Source organism: Rhinolophus sinicus, linkage group LG01 (genome assembly GCF_036562045.2).
Source record: "Rhinolophus sinicus isolate RSC01 linkage group LG01, ASM3656204v1, whole genome shotgun sequence".
Classification (NCBI taxonomy): Eukaryota; Metazoa; Chordata; class Mammalia; order Chiroptera; family Rhinolophidae; genus Rhinolophus; species Rhinolophus sinicus.
Genome location: NC_133751.1, coordinates 14,057,372 through 14,077,711, shown reverse-complemented (window position 1 = coordinate 14,077,711; position 20,340 = coordinate 14,057,372). Strand labels below are relative to the sequence as shown.

At 35.0% G+C, this 20,340-nt stretch overlaps 1 long non-coding RNA gene across 1 annotated transcript in view; it reads right to left on the bottom strand.

Annotated features, from left to right (window-relative positions):
- The window catches only part of LOC141572066 (uncharacterized), a 55,497-nt gene that overhangs the window by 25,464 nt on the left and 9,693 nt on the right, over positions 1-20,340 (bottom strand). The window contains exons 2-3 of the long non-coding RNA XR_012497113.1: positions 9,442-9,554; positions 2,339-2,494 (exon numbers count right to left, since the gene is read on the bottom strand). This is a non-coding gene — a long non-coding RNA (uncharacterized LOC141572066). The remainder of the gene's footprint in view (positions 1-2,338; positions 2,495-9,441; positions 9,555-20,340) is intronic.

Sequence of the window (20,340 nt, the reverse complement as noted above, 5' to 3'; positions counted from 1 at the left end):
CTAATTTCTGAGTAATGAGAATTTTTTAAACTTACATTTTATATATGCATATAAAAAGAGAGATAATTAGTCTGAGAAAAGCCTACTCTTCTACGTGGTAATAATGCAGCAACCTTCATGACTAAAGAAGGCGTGTTCTACTATTCAGAAAAACCTACTTCTTAGAGTAAGGATTTTAATCTTTCATTGTGTATTAGTGACTCGGTGAAAATACTTGGTCAATTTTAATATGCTGATATACCTTTATTTGAATTGCACCCCATTCTTTTACAAACCTGTAATGCTTTTGGTTGGCTTTGGAGAAAATAAATGTTTTAAACATTATTTAAAAAGCTTAAAAGAAGAAAATTCACCCAACATTAGCGATAACTATGATGGATGCTTTGTTCTACTTGATGCCATTTTTAGTGCATATGTAACTTTAAATTACACTATATTATACACGTATATTATATATGTATATATGTATATATATATATATAATATATTAACTTCAAAATTTGTAAATGTTTCTCACCTTAGTTAAGTAATGTTTATTCATTATAAAAAAGTTTTCAAATAAACTTTGAACTATGAACTATAAACTATGAAGAAGGACATAAAAATTACCACCAAATTCCCCTGTCTGAAGATAAACCCTACAAATAAGTCTATTTTAGGTACAAAGGTGGTTGCATGCAAACGTTTGCTTATTTTAAGTTCCTTTGAAGAAACTTTCCTCATCATTCATTTCTCCTTCCTTTACGTCAATTGTTTTCCTCCCAGTCACCACTATAATAAATGCTTCTGCCATCAGGAAGATTCCACCCTATCCTTAATCTTCCTTGGTTCTTTCCCCGCTTGTCAATCTTTCAATGAGCTATCTAATTCCTTCTCATTGTTTTTGTCTAAGAATGCTTTACCTTGCTCTCATTTTTTCCTCTGATGTTATAGGTAGTATCCCTGAACGTCTCGTATTTCCTCCTTTTGTTTTGGTCTCCTTACCTGGCTTTCCCATCTCTGCAATTTCTCTCCCCAACATACTTGTTCTGCCAACACAACTCTTGTATGTACTGTAGTATCTCTTTGGCTACTGCTGGAGTCAGCTACAAAACCTGACATTTCAGCTATTCTACAAGAGTCAGGGTTTTGGTGCTAGATCAGTCATTATAAGGGCACTCTGAGCTGAGTTTTGCTCAAAGTGCTTAAAGGTGTTTTTTCTGTTTAAATATACTTAACTATGTTTAAAAGAGAAAAGTTACTTCATGACATTTGATTTCAAATAAGGACAAATAATATTTGTAATTCATTGTGGATAAATTTTGTTATTACTAGGAAGTCTTGTGACTCTGTAAAAAATGCATTTCCTCAAATTGTCTTTTGTATCCCCATGGCAATTTTGTGGTTACCGATTATGCTTTTTAATCCCCTCACATTTTGTAGGGTATCCAATGGACACTTGTCTTATTAGGGAGACCACCTCAGGGATGGTGTAGATGCCTGATCACTGCACTGTACACCTGAAGCAGAAGCTAAATAATAATGACTGTCAACTATAATTGCATATATATATATGCAATTATAGTTGACAGTCATTATTATTTAGCATATGCATATATATATATATATATATATATATATATATATATATATATACATATATATACACACACACATATATTCACAAGAAGTAGAGTACAGATAAGGCATAGAGACAGTGGAAATATAACGGCTGTATGCAATGTCAGAGGGGTAGTAGATTGGGGGAGGGAGGTTATCACTTTGTGAGGGGCATAAATGATAAATATCTAGCTATTAAAGTGTTTTGTACACATGAAACTAATAAAAAAAATTTAAATGCATTTCAAGCTCTCATTACATCCTAAATTGGCATTATCAATTTTTTACACATTTAGGAGTGTTGCCTGCATAGTATCGGTATAAATTACTCAAAAAGTTTTACAGTTATTCAGATGTTATCAAAGATGGTTTAACTTAATCAAGTTGGGACATCAAAATTCACCTGTCATTACAATTTCTCCCCCAAAACATTAATATCAAATTAGTGTATTATATCAAATAAAACCATCATATCATGTTAGATCTCAAAGTAAAAAAATGTATATTACATATTTTACTTTATCTTTTATCATATATATTCCTTTACATATATGATATAAGATAAACTGAGGCACATTAAGAAGTTTAGAGTTTGAGTATATATCGATCTGAACCAGGCAGCACCAAACCAAAGGTAGCTGAGTGCTCTACTAACAGGAGTTAAGGGCAAGTCTTTTACAGAGAAGAAGCTGAAGCAAAGCAAGGGAATTATTTGATTGGCTGTAGCTTAAGCATTTACCTTATTTGGGAAATCCTATTTGGCTCTTTGTGACTGGTGTAATGCAGGGTCTCTGGTCCCGCTCCCCACATAAGAACACAGGATATGCTGAGGCCAAAAAGGAACACCAATGAAACTGTGGATCAGGGGTTCATACCACTATAGTCTCGCTGGAGGCTGGGTTGGAGATACAGGAAGAAGTTTCCACATGATGAGCAATCCGCCGTCCGCTTCTCTGCCAACAAACCAACCCCTTGCTAACTGCAATCCGTGCTTGCTGAGCGCGGCCATGGCAGTTTTATCAGGGACCAATGGCTAACTGGTTACAGCTGATGGCCAACTAGTTACAGCTGATGACGATCTACTACCCGAGCCAGCACCTTTCCACATGAGGCAGAGAGCCTGGAAACTGCCCTCTGGGACTCTGTCCCCACAATTAATTTTTCTAAGTTTCAATTTCGTAGATTCCAGTGCATTGGCTCTGTCTTAGGTTTTTGTTTGCTACCAAAGCGTTACAATAACTTCAGTCTAATCACCTCCTTGTTTAATTACTTTAACATACATGCGATTACATGTCCATAAACTTAAATGAATATATCAAACAAATTCCAACACTAATCAGAGATAATTGTATCTTTCCACAATTCCTACAAAATCAGCAATAAAAGCTTTTCCCAGTCACATGGATTAGTAAGTTACCTCTAGTATATATTTACCTTTGCATTAGAAATTGTTGCTACAGCTCATTTATGAATACAGCAAAAATATTTATGCTTTGTTGCATATAAATGTAGTAAATATTTATATTTTCATTGGGCCTTATTATATAAATGGAGAATTTATACTCACCATCGCATTTACTTCTCTCAATCATCCTATGAGGCAGGAATACCATGTCATATTTTTATTTTCTACATAAGGAAACTATTTCACAGTAGTTAAATGATTTATCCAAAACCATCTGGTTAATTTTGGTGGGTTGACAAGGAGGAAAGATAGCTGAATTGTCTTCTCTGCGACATGTTGCCTACCCTTCTTCGGTTTTGCTGCATTGGAAACCCCATTTTTTGAAGGCGCTCTTGCCCTCTAGCTTCGAGGCGGAATCTGCATTGGAAGGCTGAAACCAATGATCGTGATCAGAATGCTACAGGAGGGAGAGACCACGGTATTTCTTCATCTATCTGTTTCTTTGGTGGCTCTGGTTGTAGTTGGTTTCTCTGTAGCTCCAACCCCTGACCACAGCCCATTCGTCATGATTCCAGCAGCTGTGAGTCAGCCATGATTTCTGGACTCCTGTAACACCACCTGTTCTCACTGCCCTTCCAATCCTATTATAGCTTCCTGCTCTTCCTAATTTCTGGGTGGTCTCACCCTCAGTTCCTCTAACCATGTCCTTGTGTCAGTTAACCTAACGAGGTTTGATTTTTCTGCCTAGATCCTAATTGCTACTTGAGAGATACAAATAATGATTCCATCTGTAAAATCATTAATCCCAATCCAATTTTTCTGTTTCATGAAATAATATTATTCTACCATTTGCTTAAAATGAGGAAGTTATATTTTACTACACATTATGTATTATTGATGTAAACAATATGGGCTTATTGCTCATCTGTTTGAGTTCCTAAAAGTGTTTTCTATTGCATCCATTTGATTCACGTAAGACAGTTAATGTAATTTTTAAAAGGCCAGTGTAGTGGTTAAGATCAAGGAATTAATGTAATCCTTATTCTGCCTTTCAAGAGCTGTATAACCCTGGCTACTTTGTTCCTGAGCCTGGGTTTAGTAGTAGGGATAATAATTCATTGAACTTAGGACTCTTGTGAGGAATGAATGAGTTAATATGTGGGAAGGACAGAGGACACAGGACACAGTGTATTGCCTAATTCATAAGCACTCATAAAAAGTAGCCATTTTTAAAATATGATGTGAGAATTCAGAGTAAAGCTAAGATTATTGAGGTTGATATAATTGCAGATTTAAGACTATTTACTTTGAATTGTGAGAATATCTAAATCATTTCTATGTATGTGTATATATAAGTAGCCATATATAATATATATATATATATATACACACACACACACACACATACCCTTATATAATGCAATGTAAATACTGTATACTTTTCTAAGATCTTTATATTTTAAACTTTAATAACATAAAAACAAACATTAATTTATAATATGATCAATGCTTTAAAATGGTACATTTTTTATTATAACAAAATTAATTTCAAAATGTTTTCAAAGAAGCATTTTGCAAATGCAAAATCTATTCCCCAAAAATATGTTTTTTAAAAAGTTCCAGCAAAAGATTTTGTTACCTTGGATCTACATAAAAGAATGCTAGGGTCTTCAGATATGCAGAAAACTCTTTGAAAAATGCAAAATAAACTAGGTAATTTTCTTTTTATGTAATTAGTTTTAGAGATCAGCTAATTTACTGTATAATGCTCCTAGTTTGGTTATCTCTAAAGTTTTAATTTTTTTATCTGTTCCAGTATTGTATCCTTAAGGAATATTTTACAACCTCAGCAGAAGTCTCTTAAAAACAAACAAATTAACAGGCAAGCAAACAATAACAATGCTAGAGATAGCACCTAAGAAGGGATCCTTTTGTCTAAGGCTGGAGAGAAAGAAAAGTCCAAAGCAAAAACCAGAATAAAACAGAAGCTTAAGGGGGCGAGAGAACTGGACAGAAACAAATTCAATTCTTCCTGCATCAAACAAAAAAGAAAGTAAAAATGATGAAGACATGGATCTCCTTAAGTACGAAAATTTATAGTACTTTCAGGGATTATTACAAAAAGCAAAATTTGAGTTCTGAATGACAAAACATTAACCAATCAATTGGGATCCTAAATTAATGAAAGATTCGTTTAGTCTAACTACTGCTGACTTCCATGTTGTAGAAACATACTGTTCTGACTCAATCCAAGTATACATTATTCTAAATCAGATTTCAAAATGTCGCCAAAATGGTATTCAAAAGAATGTTATGTAAATATCACTTCTTGTTTCAATTCCCTCAAAATCCCTAGGCTCCCTATCAGTACAGTCTACTTATGCCGACTAAAGTTTTGAGTATATACAAAACACAAGCATTCACTGTAACAATAGCCAGCCTTGATTTGTCCTTTTATAATGTACCCACTACATTTATACAGAGCTATAATGGGGTTCTGTAAATCATCCAAAAGCTCCACGGGTAGGAGTCTCAGTGTGGAATTCAAGATGTTAATAGTCCCTTACTAACCAAATTAACTCCACATGTTTTCTGCTGCAACTAATCTGTTTCCTGTGGAATTAGGCATGGTCTGACTCATTCTGTATTTTTTGAACATGACAATTTACTCCAGAGTAGCCCTCATTTCACAGAGCCTCAGACTCCTTGGTCATTGCTGTGCACCCAGCATCCTTGCTGAAGTCTGTAGCAAAGGTGTGAAATTATTAGAGAAAATCCTAGTGCCTTTGGTATACAGGCTAAGGAGGCTTCGCCAGTTATCTCATAAATGGCAGGCTTCAAATAGCATGTGTCTGAGAAAAATAATTCCTTAGGTGTCTACAGAAGTTTGGGGTGAATAATTGATATTGTCTTCAGTGTCAGACCTTTATCCCTATTTAACAATAGTGCTAATCCTAACAGAGACCAGGTGGATAATATAAGCCCCTATGAACATGACAAGATATGACCACACAGCTAAAGTAATAGAGCAGAGAGTCAAACCCTTCTCTCCTGCCTCTCAAGCCAATGACCTTGAAATGCAGTATGCCTGTCATTTGCTTCTCAAAGGAGCTTGTGGACAGGCAGAGTAGAGAGAGACCACTATTGCCAGTTAGATCTATGAACCAAAGCTCAAGAAGGTGAAATGTCCAGTGAGGCCTCAGAGCTTAGAGGCAGCGTCTGAAAGCATGCCCAAGCCCTGTGCTTGTTTCCCTCCACCACTCAGAGCACCTAGCGGAAGGCGCATTTGACAGCGCCTCCTTATGGACAGAGGAGGGATAAACAGAAGGGAGACAGAGAAGAGCTGAAGCATGAATACTTGAAGGGCAGAGTCCATATACTGTTTGTTTTTGTTTCTATAGCACCTAGTGTTGTGTCTTGAACATAACGATAGTAGGAATTTAATAGTATTTATAAATAAACAAATAAATGAATAAAGTGAATAAAAATAAATACCATTTGTGGGTGTTTTTTCTTTGTTTGCATACTATATATCTCATTATATATATATATATATATATATATATATATATATATATATATATATATATATAATTATTATTATTATTATAAAGATGACCTGATTGGGTCTCTGGATAGCTTGGTTTAGTTCTGTCCCAACTTTCATTTCTTCTGTTATTCTTGGAAGCTTTTATCATCTCTCTGGGCTTCATTTCTCTCTGAGCTTGATGTATCTAGTAAAGGGGTTAGATTACTTTTTAAAATGTTTTCAAACTAAACTGCACCAACCATAGATAACCTGTTCTTCAGAAAACTTCCTATTGTAGGACAATGATCTGGTGCTAGAACTTCTGGCCATATGAGGACATTAATTATGTGTGTGATTGCTAAGGTTTCTAGTAGCTTGGTGGAGGACAGCAATAAAAGATGTCATGTTCCTCTGATGTTTGCTAAGAAGTTATTTGTTTCTCATTCATTCTTTTTTAAACAAGTGATTATTAAAGATGTCTTTGAGAAAGTGGGTTTTTTTTTTTTAACAAAAAGTTCAAAACAATAATTACTGGTGTTCTAATAGTTACATATAAGATTCCAGAGAAGAAAAAACAGAGTGCTTAATGGCATTTCTCATTAAATTAGGAAATTTAACATTTGAACTTGAAGGGAGAGTAGGAGTGCACTGAATAGCAAGGGGAAAGAACTGTCCTAGCCAAGAAAGCATGACACGGTGACTTTGGGAGGTGCCAACTCTGTCAGCACAGCTAATGCAGAGAGAATCAAGACAGTGCAATGGAGGCAGACGAGTATGGGTCGTAGCCAAAAGAGCCCTGTATGACAATCTAAGTTTTTTATTATCTTTTGGATTACAAACAATCACTTAAAATCTTTTTGAAGGAAAGGGACATAATTATATTTACATTTCAAAAGTAAATCAATATGGCAGCCGGTGGATGGTGGCTGGGGAATGGCTTGATGGAAAATGCTCCATTATTATAATGGAAAAGACATGAAAGACATACGACCAGAACTGAGATTGTTGCTTTAGGGATGGATTGCTGCATGGGTCTGTGCCACACTCAACACGATTCAAGTTTTTTGCCAAATGCCATTCAAAGAATAACTTGGCATGTTTTATATTAAAATAAATTTTCTGAAACTAAATCAAATGTGAGAAAAGCCAAAAGGGTGAGTAAATAACAACAAATACACTTACACCAATGAGTTGAGAAAATATTTATATTTCTATACTCTCTTCTTAATAACATGGAGCATGTGGTTGTAAATGTCTTAAACTAGAAGGAAATGTAATAGAACCCTGGAAGGGTCAAGATACAAATTCAGTGGAAATACACTTCTCTGAGTGTATCACTCCTTATTTCTTGTCCCTTTAAGGCACTACTAGATTTGCTTGACTGAAGAAAACAAACGGGTTTCAACATATCATTACAGAATATTTTAATGTAAATATTCTAGTTAAAAATAGCAAATTATTAGATTGATTTTGCTCAAATTACATGAATGAATTTTTACTTCAAATTCAAAATTTGTTGTTTTCTAATTTGTCCTTGAATCATTATTCATGAGCGCTTTTTCTCTGTTTCTGTCCTTTCTTCCCTCTCTGTTTCTCCATCAGGACCAACGTTTGCATTTCACTGCCTTTCTGCCCATGAATTATAATCTCTAAAACATGTACCTAAGTCATAAGTCTAGAGCCTGCCTTACTCATGATTTTCCCCACCTCATCTATACCCTTAGTGGTTTTTCCAGAAGCTGCCATTAGCACCTCAAAAATCCATTGTAACTTCCCTTTTATGAGATTCTTTGTAATCAGCCATATCTCTGCTATGAATCAGAACAGTCAGGTATAATAATAATCCAATAATTTAAAAGGAGAATGTAATTTCATCAGAAATACAAGAAAGAATAATTCAGTGAGACAAAAAGCAGGGGAATAAGAAAGAAGACATCATTGCACCTATCATGAAGTAGTTATATCAGAAAAAATAATAATAATACTATTGTACTTCTCTATTTTACAACAATGTGAACACTTCTGTAAATTTGTGATTTGATATATTTAGTTCGAATACATATAATGAATTAGAAGAAAAAAGTAGTTATGATACTTCTAAACAGTGAGTAAATCTGGAAAAAAAAGTTCTAATACTAAAAAAAGTGATGTGATATATAATTAATATTTTGTGAAGTTTCTCATATTCTAAAATATTTCCAGTTTTAAGAAATTTCTGACAGAACATGATTTAAAATAGATTATACCTTTAAAATTTATTTTATCAATAAATATTATCTAGTTAATTTTTCCCTCCCTTCTTCACAACCAAATTTCTTAATTAATTTTATTCATTTCTCTTTTTGATTGAGGTTAACATTTCAGAGGCTTTTGATCAATATTTTCCCAAATATCCATATGTATCTATCAGTTTTTCAAGCCACATCCCAGCTTTTTCAATCTTCCATAAATGCCCTTCAGTCTACTTACATCCTTCCACTAATGAAATTCACAGACTTTGAAAAACAGTTTGGTTGGTATTAAAACAAACCTAAATAAAGGGATATCCATTCCATTATGTCATTATATGATGACTCTAAAATTATATTTATCTTTTACTATCATTTTACTTGGCAGCGCCTAGATGATTTGATTTTCATTTCTTGTCACAGGTAGACCTTTGATGGCATAACCATATTTCAGATTCTTCTCACTTGAAGTTGGTTATTTTCTTCAGGTAGTATCAATTTAACAACTCTGAAGTCAAAGTAATGGATGAATTTACTGAAAACACAACTTTTTCTCCTATTTTGCTAGCCAAAATATACTTCATGATAATAAACACAAAACTCCAGACCTTAACCTGCTTCTGACAAGGAAAAATGAATGTGCCTTTGGGAGCAGGACACTAAGAAACGTGGTAAATTACCTTGTCCAGGAACTGGCCAAGTGGTACTATGGGAAAGTCCCAGGAGGACATGAGCTGCATGAGGTAATTTGTCTCCCATGGGTTCATCTCTCAGTGGCTTGGCTGTGGGCCTACTAAAGGGAAAAAGCAATTATGTTTCTTACCTTCTCTCAAAATTGCACACCATTTGCACTTGTAAAATCTTACTTTACTTCCTTTCAGTGTTCATCAAAATTATTAACAAAAGCCAGATGACTATATTACTTATTTTAAAGCCTGTATTTAACAAATATTTACAATGCACATATAATGCTATAATTTGGAAAGCATTACACAGGCAACCTACCAATAATTAAATATTTCAATAAAATTTTCTTTGTGAACTGCAATAGTCAGCCATGTTCCATACAAGATATATTTTGTCATATAATATAAGTTGTTATTAAAGGAGACAGAAAAAAATATGGAGGCCTATCTTTATTTTGAGTTCATAGGAAAGGACTATGTAAGACATGTAAATGTCGAATCACTATATTGTACATGTGAAACGAATATAGTATTGTACACTAACTGTAATTAAATTTTTAAAAAATGTTAATTGACTTCCCTGGGGTTATACTGCCAGTAAGTGGAATTTAAACCCAAATCTTTCAGATCATCATCCTTCACACAAGCCTTTCCCACTTCTCTAGATCACAGGTCAGCAAACCATGCTCCCTGGGCCCTACCTGTTTTTATAAATAAACTTTTATTGAAACACACACACACACACACACACACACACACAAAGGATCTACTATGTGTAACTCACTATACTTGCTAGATGTTCCTGACCAGAAAGCTAGACTGAGCGATTTTTAAATCAAATAAAATTAATGTAATATAACACTAGTTTTTTGTTTGTTTGTTTGTTTGTTTTTAGGAAAGAATTGTGTTTTCTCTACATCTAGTTAATTTTTTTGTTTTTAAATAGTTTTTATAAGGACATCTAGAAATGTTTAGGCATGGCCCAAAACTTCCAAATCTGTTTACAACTCAGGCCTTACAAGCGATATGAAGTAATTCCAGCAGTTTTCATTATTCATGCATCTGACATTGAATCAGATACTAATCATACCCCTGGCAGAACTGTCCTGTAATAAAGGGTCCAAACATCAGGCACTAAACTGAATTCTAAACTCTCTTTTTCTAACTTCTTCAAATCCGAAGTATATTTAATTTGTCATTTGTCCCTGATTATACCCAAGATATTTTCTGAGAAAATTCTCTGGCAGGAGAGAATATAGTCACACTACGGTGTTAGTGATTAGAACACCAGTGAGATATCAGGTAAATAAAAAGAACTAAACCCTTCCTTAGCTACTGAGCAGAAGTATTCAAAAATTAAAAGGATTTGGGGGCACTTCCTGGTGCCCTAGAATTCCGATAATCTAACTACCTACCTGTAAATCAAAATAGCTTTCTTTGGTCTGTGACAAGGACAATGGAGTTTTGCTTTGGCCAATATTTTCCTCTCCTCTTCTTGCTCCCCTGGGAGAATGTAGTATATTCCAGGACCAGATTGGTTTTTGCTATGTTTTCTAGCTCTAGAGAGATTTTAGATATAAAATGTTCCCTAAAAGGAACAGAAATACTATCAATTCACAAGGACATGCATTTGAAGATGGAAAGCAATAGGCAGGATTTGTAATTTCAGCAGGATGGGGCAGGTTATAACTCATAACCCATTTCCATGATACCCAGAGATGTGAACACTGGGTGCAGGGAAATCTTCATAAAAGAGGGGAATAAAACCCAGGGGAGAACACAAGTATAACTGGCTTCAGATTGCACCTCAAAAGCATTCGTTGAGAAAACTTTAAGTGAACAAACAATAGCGCTTAGATATGGTTGTCACACGGACAACTAAATGGCTGCTCTGCCTGTACAATGTGAAATTAAAACTAATCTTTTATCTCATTTTTCTCTGCCTGCCAGAAAGCTTGGAGCTAAATCTGTAGACCTAATTTCAATAACTGGGAAATTATAACATGCTAATCCTTATACAAACTTTTTCTCATACCTTCTTTGTATTTCTAACTCTATTTTCCATTCTTTTGACCTCTCCCATGCAGAAAAGATCAGCCCAACAATACAAAGATTTCTTTAAGTCATATGTTATAACAATATTTTATTATATATTATTATATTCCATGCCCTTTATATAATGTATTTAATATAATATATATTTGAAAGCATATTCTTAATTGAAAGCTTGAATTCCGTTTCTCCCTCACAAGTGCTTCTTCTTTGCCTCCTTTAGACTTCTTGATTGCCTGATTCCCATTCCCTCTCTCACCTTACTCTAAATATTTTGTAAATAAACAACATGATGGAGGAGACACTTATTATTTATAAGCATATGTTTTAGTTAACTATGCCCTCATGACAGTCACCAGACCAACATATCTCATCACCAAGAATAGCCAAGTAGCTGCCCAAAACTAGGAGAATCAATATTGAGTTATATGAGATAATGTAATCTAACCAAGGACAAGAACTGAAATTGCCCTCTACTCTTGAGCTAGCTTAGTGACAGTGTTGCTAGGCCAAGACCTCTGTTTGAATCTCAATCCTTGGCTTTGGTTTTAAGTCTGAAAGAAACCCCCTAAATACCTGTCTCACCCCAAGACCTCTAAATTCTAAATATTAAGATCAGTAGGCTCTGGTGAACCTACCTGCATGAGAGAGAAAGATATGGCTGTATTACTCTCCCAGACACAGCATGAGAGTCAGAGAAAGGCCACCAAAATTTAAGAGGCATCCTTGACTTTGCCTACCAATTTGCAATGTGATAAAAAAAAAGGAAACAACTGAGAAATCTTGGAGCCTGGGCTCCTCTCTTTGAAGTCATACCAGTGGTTGCACACCCAGTGGCAATGCCCATTAATAAGTGTGTGTAATCAGAATCTGTGGGTTTAAATAATCAGATTAATTTCTTTCCTTGGGTGGGAGGTTGCAATAGGGAGAGAGGGCTGCTAATAAGTCAGTGAGTATAGGTAGACCATGCATGAGGGAAAGTGGCTAAAAGTCTTTCCTACACTAGGATTCAATGCTGGAATCATTAGTTGTCTTCCTGCATTATTGCCTTAGAATATTAAAATGTCATCAGGAAGATGCCTACTGAACTAGAAACACTTTATTGGGGTTCACTATATGACAGTACTTCATTCTTCAAATGAATAGCTACTAAGACTAGATTAAACATTTATTCTAGTCCAGTGCTGACTTTAATCTAGGAAGTCCTAGATGGTTTCAGGAGTAGTGGGGAAACTGATGGAACCAATCTTGGCTATTACAAAAATTAAAATCAGTCCAATATAATTGGAAAATTTGTTCACAAAAAATTATAAAAACACTAAGTTGTAATGTTGAAGATTGTGACAAAAATATCAGAAGAGAGCTCATCAAATGTTTTACTGAAATGAAGATGCAATATGTCTGTGACATTATACTACCAAACAGGAAAGGATATCCGTTCCATATAATTTGGCAGAATCTGATGCTACTGGAGTAGCCATGTGTCGTGCTACTTTCAATGAGATTTGAAAGGAAGTTACTGAGTGTGAGAAAGGCAGTTACTAAGTGTGAGAAAGGCAGTCAGTTGGCAGTTACCCTTCAGCCTTTGCCCTTTTGCCTTTCACTAGTCCCTGGGGACAAAATCAAACTACACTGAGGTAGAGAAGGTTGAGATTATAGGCCATGTGCTAAGCTGGGCTGACCAGAAAACTAGAAGGAGCAGAGGTATCTGACAGCATCGCTTCGAGCGTTGCCATGCTAGCCCTGATGCCCCACCTCCAGGTTTTTGTATCTACGACAAATACATTGCTTTCCAGTTCAGTACCTGCAAATCAAGTATCTATTACCACATGACAAATGTAATCTGGACAGAAAATTTTATAACGGTTTGTTCAAAATAATTGTCTCATTTTATGATTTATCAGTATTTATATAAACTATGAAACAAAATCTCTTACTTTCTTTAATTCAATATTTTAACATGTAAATTTTGCAGACATTATATTACTATAATAGTCACAATGGAATTCATTCAAGCTCATATTATCTTTTCTTAAAACTTGAATTTGAAAAATGATTGTGGGGCGGCCGGATGGCTCAGTTGGTCAGAGCATGAGCTCTTAAGAACAAGATTGTTGGTTCAGCTCCCTCATGGGATGGTGGGCTGTGCCCCCTGCAGCTAAAGATTGAAATTGGCAACAGGACTTAGAGCTGAGCTGCGCCCTCCATAACTAGATTGAAGGACAATGACTTGAAGCTGATGGGCCCTGGAGAAACACACTGTTCCCCAATATTCCCCAATAAAGTCTTAAGAAAAACAAAAAAGATTGTGTGCTGTTCAATATGTAACAATGACTATAAATCTACATAGAACTTCTGCTTTTCTAAAGCAATTTATTAATATTGGCATTAGTATCTGAGGATGTTTCCTTTGGGGGGCAGGATGGGATGGGAGGGGATGGCATAAAACTTCCTCATTGAGAAAGTGATCATTCACTGATGACTACCACCTTGTGACAGGGCTGAGTGATAAGCAAAAAATTCAGTGAGGCACCATGGAAATATGAAGCGTGTCATTTTGTAATCTTAAAACTCTCTCTTCATAATGATGGCCTTTGTGACTCAAATGCTTAAAAACATAACATGTTCAGTGCCAACAGACAGCATGAGAAATGTTAGTTATTCAGTAATAACAGTGACTTGCATATTCTCACTGCCTTAAATCCTGGACAGAATTTAATACTGTCCTGCTCTACTTATCCTTTCCCATGAAATTCTCCATAATATTATAAGAACTTAATAATAAGGCTTAGTGTATGTGAAACTGTGCCTTCGTAATATGGATTATTTTTTTTAAAAGTAGCAGTTAAATTCTGCACTACGGTAACCTAGGAAATACCTTAAAAGCATGGCCATGAGTGTGATGGGGGTGGCATGACTCCATCAGGGTGAAATGTATTTTCACCTGGCCTTTAAGGATGAAAATACTCTTCCCATGGCCAGATTACAGCAAAGAACCTGTGCAAAATAGTGCAGGTATTTGTAGGGTCACAGATCCTCCGATGAATGAGAGATATTGAGCAACAGGAGAGCCTCAGCAAAGCGAGGATCTGATGCTTTCTCAGGTTAATTGTAAATGTGTGTCAGAGTAGAAGCAAAGCGAATTTTCCCATCACAATATAATTAATATAGACTTTGTTACCTTAAAATCAAACTGAGCAATTGCAGACAGAGAACAAGAAATAGTTCTGTAATTTTTAATATCTCTGGCGGGAGAACATGACAGTTCGGTGTAGACTGGTGTAATCCCTGAGAAATACAACACAGATGGGGAAGTAACAAAATCATCCAGGCTCAACCAGAAGAGAGCTCATGCATTTTTCCTAGCGATTCCTTGTTTAAGGGTTTCACCCAAGGACAGAAAGAAGAAATTTACTCAAAACTCCATTGAATATTAGATTTATGTTATTCTATACAACCATAATTCATTTATTTTGAATTCAGTAAAAACTAAATGAGGCTCTCATTCTGTGGAGTATGTTCAGTTATTCCAAAAAAAAGTATTTCCATTGTTTTCTTCAAGTTTTATAGAAAGATCCCTTTCAGATATTAGATGGATCCTGACTGACCTTAAAATCAAGATTCTGATGTCCTCAATGGGGAAAACAAAGTAGAGTTACTTTCAGTGATTTCCATCAACTAATCTTCTTTAGCTAATCTTCTTATGAATGCTCTTTCCATCCACATTCTTTGTTCTCATGATCCACATAAGAACTCTGTGAAATACATAGTATCAACACAGCTTTCACTTTACAACCAAGACCCTGAGGCACAGAAACCATAATAGTCTAAGGCCTATATATTCCGTCACTGGAATTAGAAGAGGACTTAATGCTTATAATGCCAGAAGGTTTTAGCAAATTGAGATGGGGAGGAAATGTGGACACCACTTTTGAAAAGAAAACCTGATTTTCTGAGTCCTTCAACTATCGCCATATTTTCCACTTGCCATAGCCAATGTCAAGAATTTATCCCTGAAAGCAACTTTTGAAGGCATATTTTTTGCAAAATCACAGATTTCACTCAGTCTGTTCCACCCTGAGTATCTCCACTGAAAGACTTTAGAAAGGACGTTGATAGATGGCAGACGATGACGCAGACAGATCATCAAACACACTTATTGCAAGTGCATTTTACTCAACTTCCGAAGGCAGTGATGCATATTGATATATTTGGAAATATGCCAACTGGAGATTGAAAGAGAAGGGAATTTTCATTTTTCACTTGGTTGACCATTAAGTCAAATTAATCAAAACACTATGTCTCATGCATTCCAGTTAATACAACTTTCCTGTACCAAGCACAGTTTTTATGAAGATTTTATTTTTCAGAGCAGTTTAAGGTTCACAGCAAAATTGAGGGGAAAATACAGAGATTTCCTGTATTCCCCCTGCCCCCTACATATGCATAGCTTTCCTCATTATCAACCACCGCCACCACAGTGGTACATTTGTTATAACTGATGAACCTTTATTGACATGTCATCATCACCCAAAGTCCATAGTTTACATTAGGGTTCATTCTTCTATGGGTTTGATAAATGCATAATGATATGTATGCATCACTATTGCATCATACAGAGTATTTTTACTGTCCTAAGTCCTCTGTGCTCCACCTATCCGAGGACTTTTTAACAACCATCATAACAATCAATATTTAAAGCATTTTAATATACATTTTATAAAATACACTTTTTAATTTTGAAGCAATCACAAAGCTACAGAAAACTTGCTAGTACAGTAGAAGTCACTTTTTTCCCCAGAAATATTTTGAAGTATGTTACCCATCTGATGTTTCATTACCTTCAAATACTTAAATCACATTTGTGTGAATTTTCTACAAAAAGAAAAGAAGGAAAAAAAGAAAAAAGAAAGAAAGAGAGAGAGAGAGAGAGAGGGAGGGAGGGAGGGAGGGAGGGAGGGAGGGAGGGAGTCAAAGAGGAAGGAAAGAAAGAAGGAAGGGAAAAAAGAGAGAGAGAAAAGAAAGAAAGCAAAGCAAAGAAGGAAGAAAAATAGTAGAAAAAAAGTAAAAACAGGAAAGGAAAGAAAGGGAAAGAAAGTGGAAAGATAAAGAAATGAGATGAAGGGAGGGCTCCATAGTACACTAAATATCTAAACTATATAAAATGCTTTAAAATGCTATAACTTCAATTTTAATAACTTGAATTTAAAATCTATATTATCTGGTGAATATGATTCATGTGGTGGATAATTTTGCCATATATAGTTTTTTTTTTTTTTTTCTTTTTCTTTTTTCACAAATCCTTATTTGATTCAGGCTAGCAAAGTGCTTGGGGCCTAGGTGATAGATGACAATTTATGTACTCTAGTGAGTTTCATATGGCACAGTTCCACACTCCTAGGGAGTGGGTAGAATACTGTGGAGGTATTTTTGGTTTTCAAAATGACTGGGAAGAGCTACTAACTTTTGGTGAGCAGGACATGGAACAACCTAACACACTGAAGAATTGTCCTATGCCAAACAACAGAAACACTTCCACTGAGAAACACTGGTGTGAGTCACATTGCAATCTATACCCCATTTTCCCAGCCTCTCTTGTTGCTACAGTACCCAGTTCTGACCAATGAAACCTCAACAGAAATATGTGGAGACGTTGTGGGAAAACTTTTTATTTCTATTGGGACGACAGTCATTGAAGTCACCATTACTTCTCCCTTGTTTTTCCTTGAAAGCAGCCATCTGTGTCCAAGAGAACGAGAGAGGCACTGGCTGTGGCATTGTTGAAGAACCGAACCAAATCCATAGCTCCTTCCCTCCAGTTATATGAGGAAAATAAATCTTTGTTTGTTTAAGCCATGACAGTCAGTTTTTCCATTACTTTTGGCACAACACGTTCCTCACAAAAACTACAGTATTATTATTTCAAAAGGTTGAATTCAATGAAATAGCTCAAGGAAATTTTGGCTTTGAGGGAATCTCCTGCTTAGAAGACACGACAATTTTCTCTTCCAAATTATTCTTATGTTTCATGGAGGATGGGGGTGACAAAGGGAAGAAAGGAAAAGGAGGAGGAGGAGGGTCTCCTAGTTTGGTGCATAATACACAATTGCATGCCATCTCTTAGTGTCCAATTGGTTGTGGTCTAGCCCATTTCATGAGAAAATAGCAAACACAGAGGTAAGTCTCTGGGGTCAAAAAGACCTATGTGTTGACACACTTCCTAATGCTTGACACTGATCATAAGGATAGTACTTAGCCTCAGATTTCTCATTTAAATAAAAAAATAATGTGCTAAGATGCTGGGCTTATTTGTATGTATTTAGAGCTGGAAAACAGCTGTCTCTGAGGAAGACAGGAATACACTGATGAAATAAAAAAATCACACAGTGATTCAAGAATTTAAATAGAGATATGTAAATTGTCATTTTCTCCCATACATTTATTCCATCCACTCTCTTGCATACAACTTTTCACATGTGTTAAGTTACTGGATTTATTTGTATTTAAAGTTGGAAAACAGCTCTCTCCTAGGAAGATGGGAATACACTGATGAAATCACTACCAATCACACAGTGATTCAAGAATTTAAACAGTTATTCAAATTGTCATTTTCTTCCATGCATTGTTAAATATTTGACCCATTACGTTATGACTTGCATGTATTCTTTCGGTAAATCAATATTTTATATTTGAGGAAAAATTGTGAAAACAGATTTTATCATAGTATTTTGTCTTTGTCTTTTGATTCAGAACATGCATTCTCATTCAAAGAATTGATCATTTTTTATATTAGTTTTTGTTGAATTTTAATAATTAATTCTTGAATCAATCTGGAATTCATTTTTATTATGTAAGGGGTGATCTAAATTATTATTGCTTTTTTGTTTGAAATAGACAACCAGTTTCCCCAGTGATGCTTAATGAAAAAATCTTTCCTTTTCTCCAATGATTTCCAATACCACTCTTATTCCAAATAAAATTCTCATATGTAACAAAGTTAGTTTTTGAATTATTTATTTGGTTTCATTGCTCTATGCTGAGTGATGGCCGTTTTACTAACTAGCCAGAGAATTCTCTCTTTATTAATTTTTTAAAAATGTGTCCTTGCTTTTATTTTCCAGATAATTTAGAAAGAGCGTCTTAATATATTTTGGTTTGAAAATCTGTTTATTTTAAAGGAATCTTCAATAACTTTTATTAATAATTAGAAACTAAGGAACATTTTTTCTGCAATAAATTCGAAGGAAAAGAGTATGATCAATTAATTCACATAATCATTAATAAATATTTGAAAAATATTTTCACACTACTAATAAAAATGGAAATTAAAACAATGATATACCATTTCCATGTAAAACTAGAAAAAAGTTAATTAATACACAATATTTCTATAAGAATGTGTTGAAATAGCTTTCTCAAATAATACTGGTGGAAGACAAATTGGATGCAATTGTTTAGAAGAGCAATTTGGAAATTCATGTCAAGAACATTAAAAGGAGTTGACAAGGATTTTTATGTGTGTTTCTCAACTTGATCCTAAGAGGGCAGATACTGTATCTTCCTTGTCCATTTAGCCTTAAACTCCAAGCTCAGTGCCTGGAATGTAATAGAGGATCAATAACAGCGTGTTGAACTGAATTCAATTGATCCTAATTGTGCTCTCTAGAGACAAACAAGAAAAATGAAATCAGCCTTCAAGTACATAAAAATTGTACGATTCCCTAAGAATCTTCTTTTCTTGACAGGAAGTTGGCCCAGTGTTTTCAGACTCTATGTCACTGGGAGCTCATCTACAGATGTGCTGCTGTGTGCCAGGGCATGCATGGAACAAGACTCTGCTATCATTTTTCTTGCCTTCAGCATAATACTACAATTAATGATCACATTAGCTTTATGATATGATATCAGATAGAAAAAGCAACATTTTAACAATGATGTGTATATTATTAAACTATTTGAATTACGTATATATGTGCTCGAGGCCTGGAAGAGAATATGCAACTATTAAAATTAAAATTGTATACAAATGTACTAATTTTATACTTACGTTTGTTGTTGCTGAAACATTACAATGTAAAAACGATTTCACCATTTTTGGCAACTAACAATATTGATTTATATGCAATTTGCATTCAACTAAAAAGCCATCTGCCTTTTGCAAATAAACTGTCCTCAATCTAGCTCTTTACACTTCCTGGATTTATATAATGGATGGTGTTATCCTAGGATGGGATTTTATATTTTAAGTTTAATTGTGATATATTCAATCATATTTTAGTCAGTGTATATCCTTTTGAATCTTGATTTTTAAAAATTACCTCTCCCACCCAGCTTTGGTCACATGAAAATATTATGTCATTCATTAAAAAAAATCAAACACACACCTATTAAGTTAGATAGGGCCAAGTATATATCATGTGAGCATGCATTTCAAGATGATAATGTTCAAATAATCATCTCTCTGTCCTTTCGGAAGTTATTTAATCATTGTACATGTTACCAGTTGTCTGTTTTGCTATAAAAAAAGACCACAGACTGGGTAGGTTATAAACAATACAGTTTATCTCACAGTTCTTGAGGCTGGAAGTCTGAGATCAGGGTGCCTGAATGGTTGGGTGAGGGGCCCTCTTGTAGGACAGACCTCTAGTTGTATCCTCACTTGACAGAAAGGCCAAGGGAGTTCTTTGGAGTCTCTTTTATAAGAGCACTAATCCCATTCATGATGGTTTTGTCCTCGTGACCTACTCACCCCCAAAGGCCCTACCTCCTAATACTATCACATTAGGCATTAGGGCTTCCACATATGAATTATGGGGTAACACACATTCAGACTCTAACACT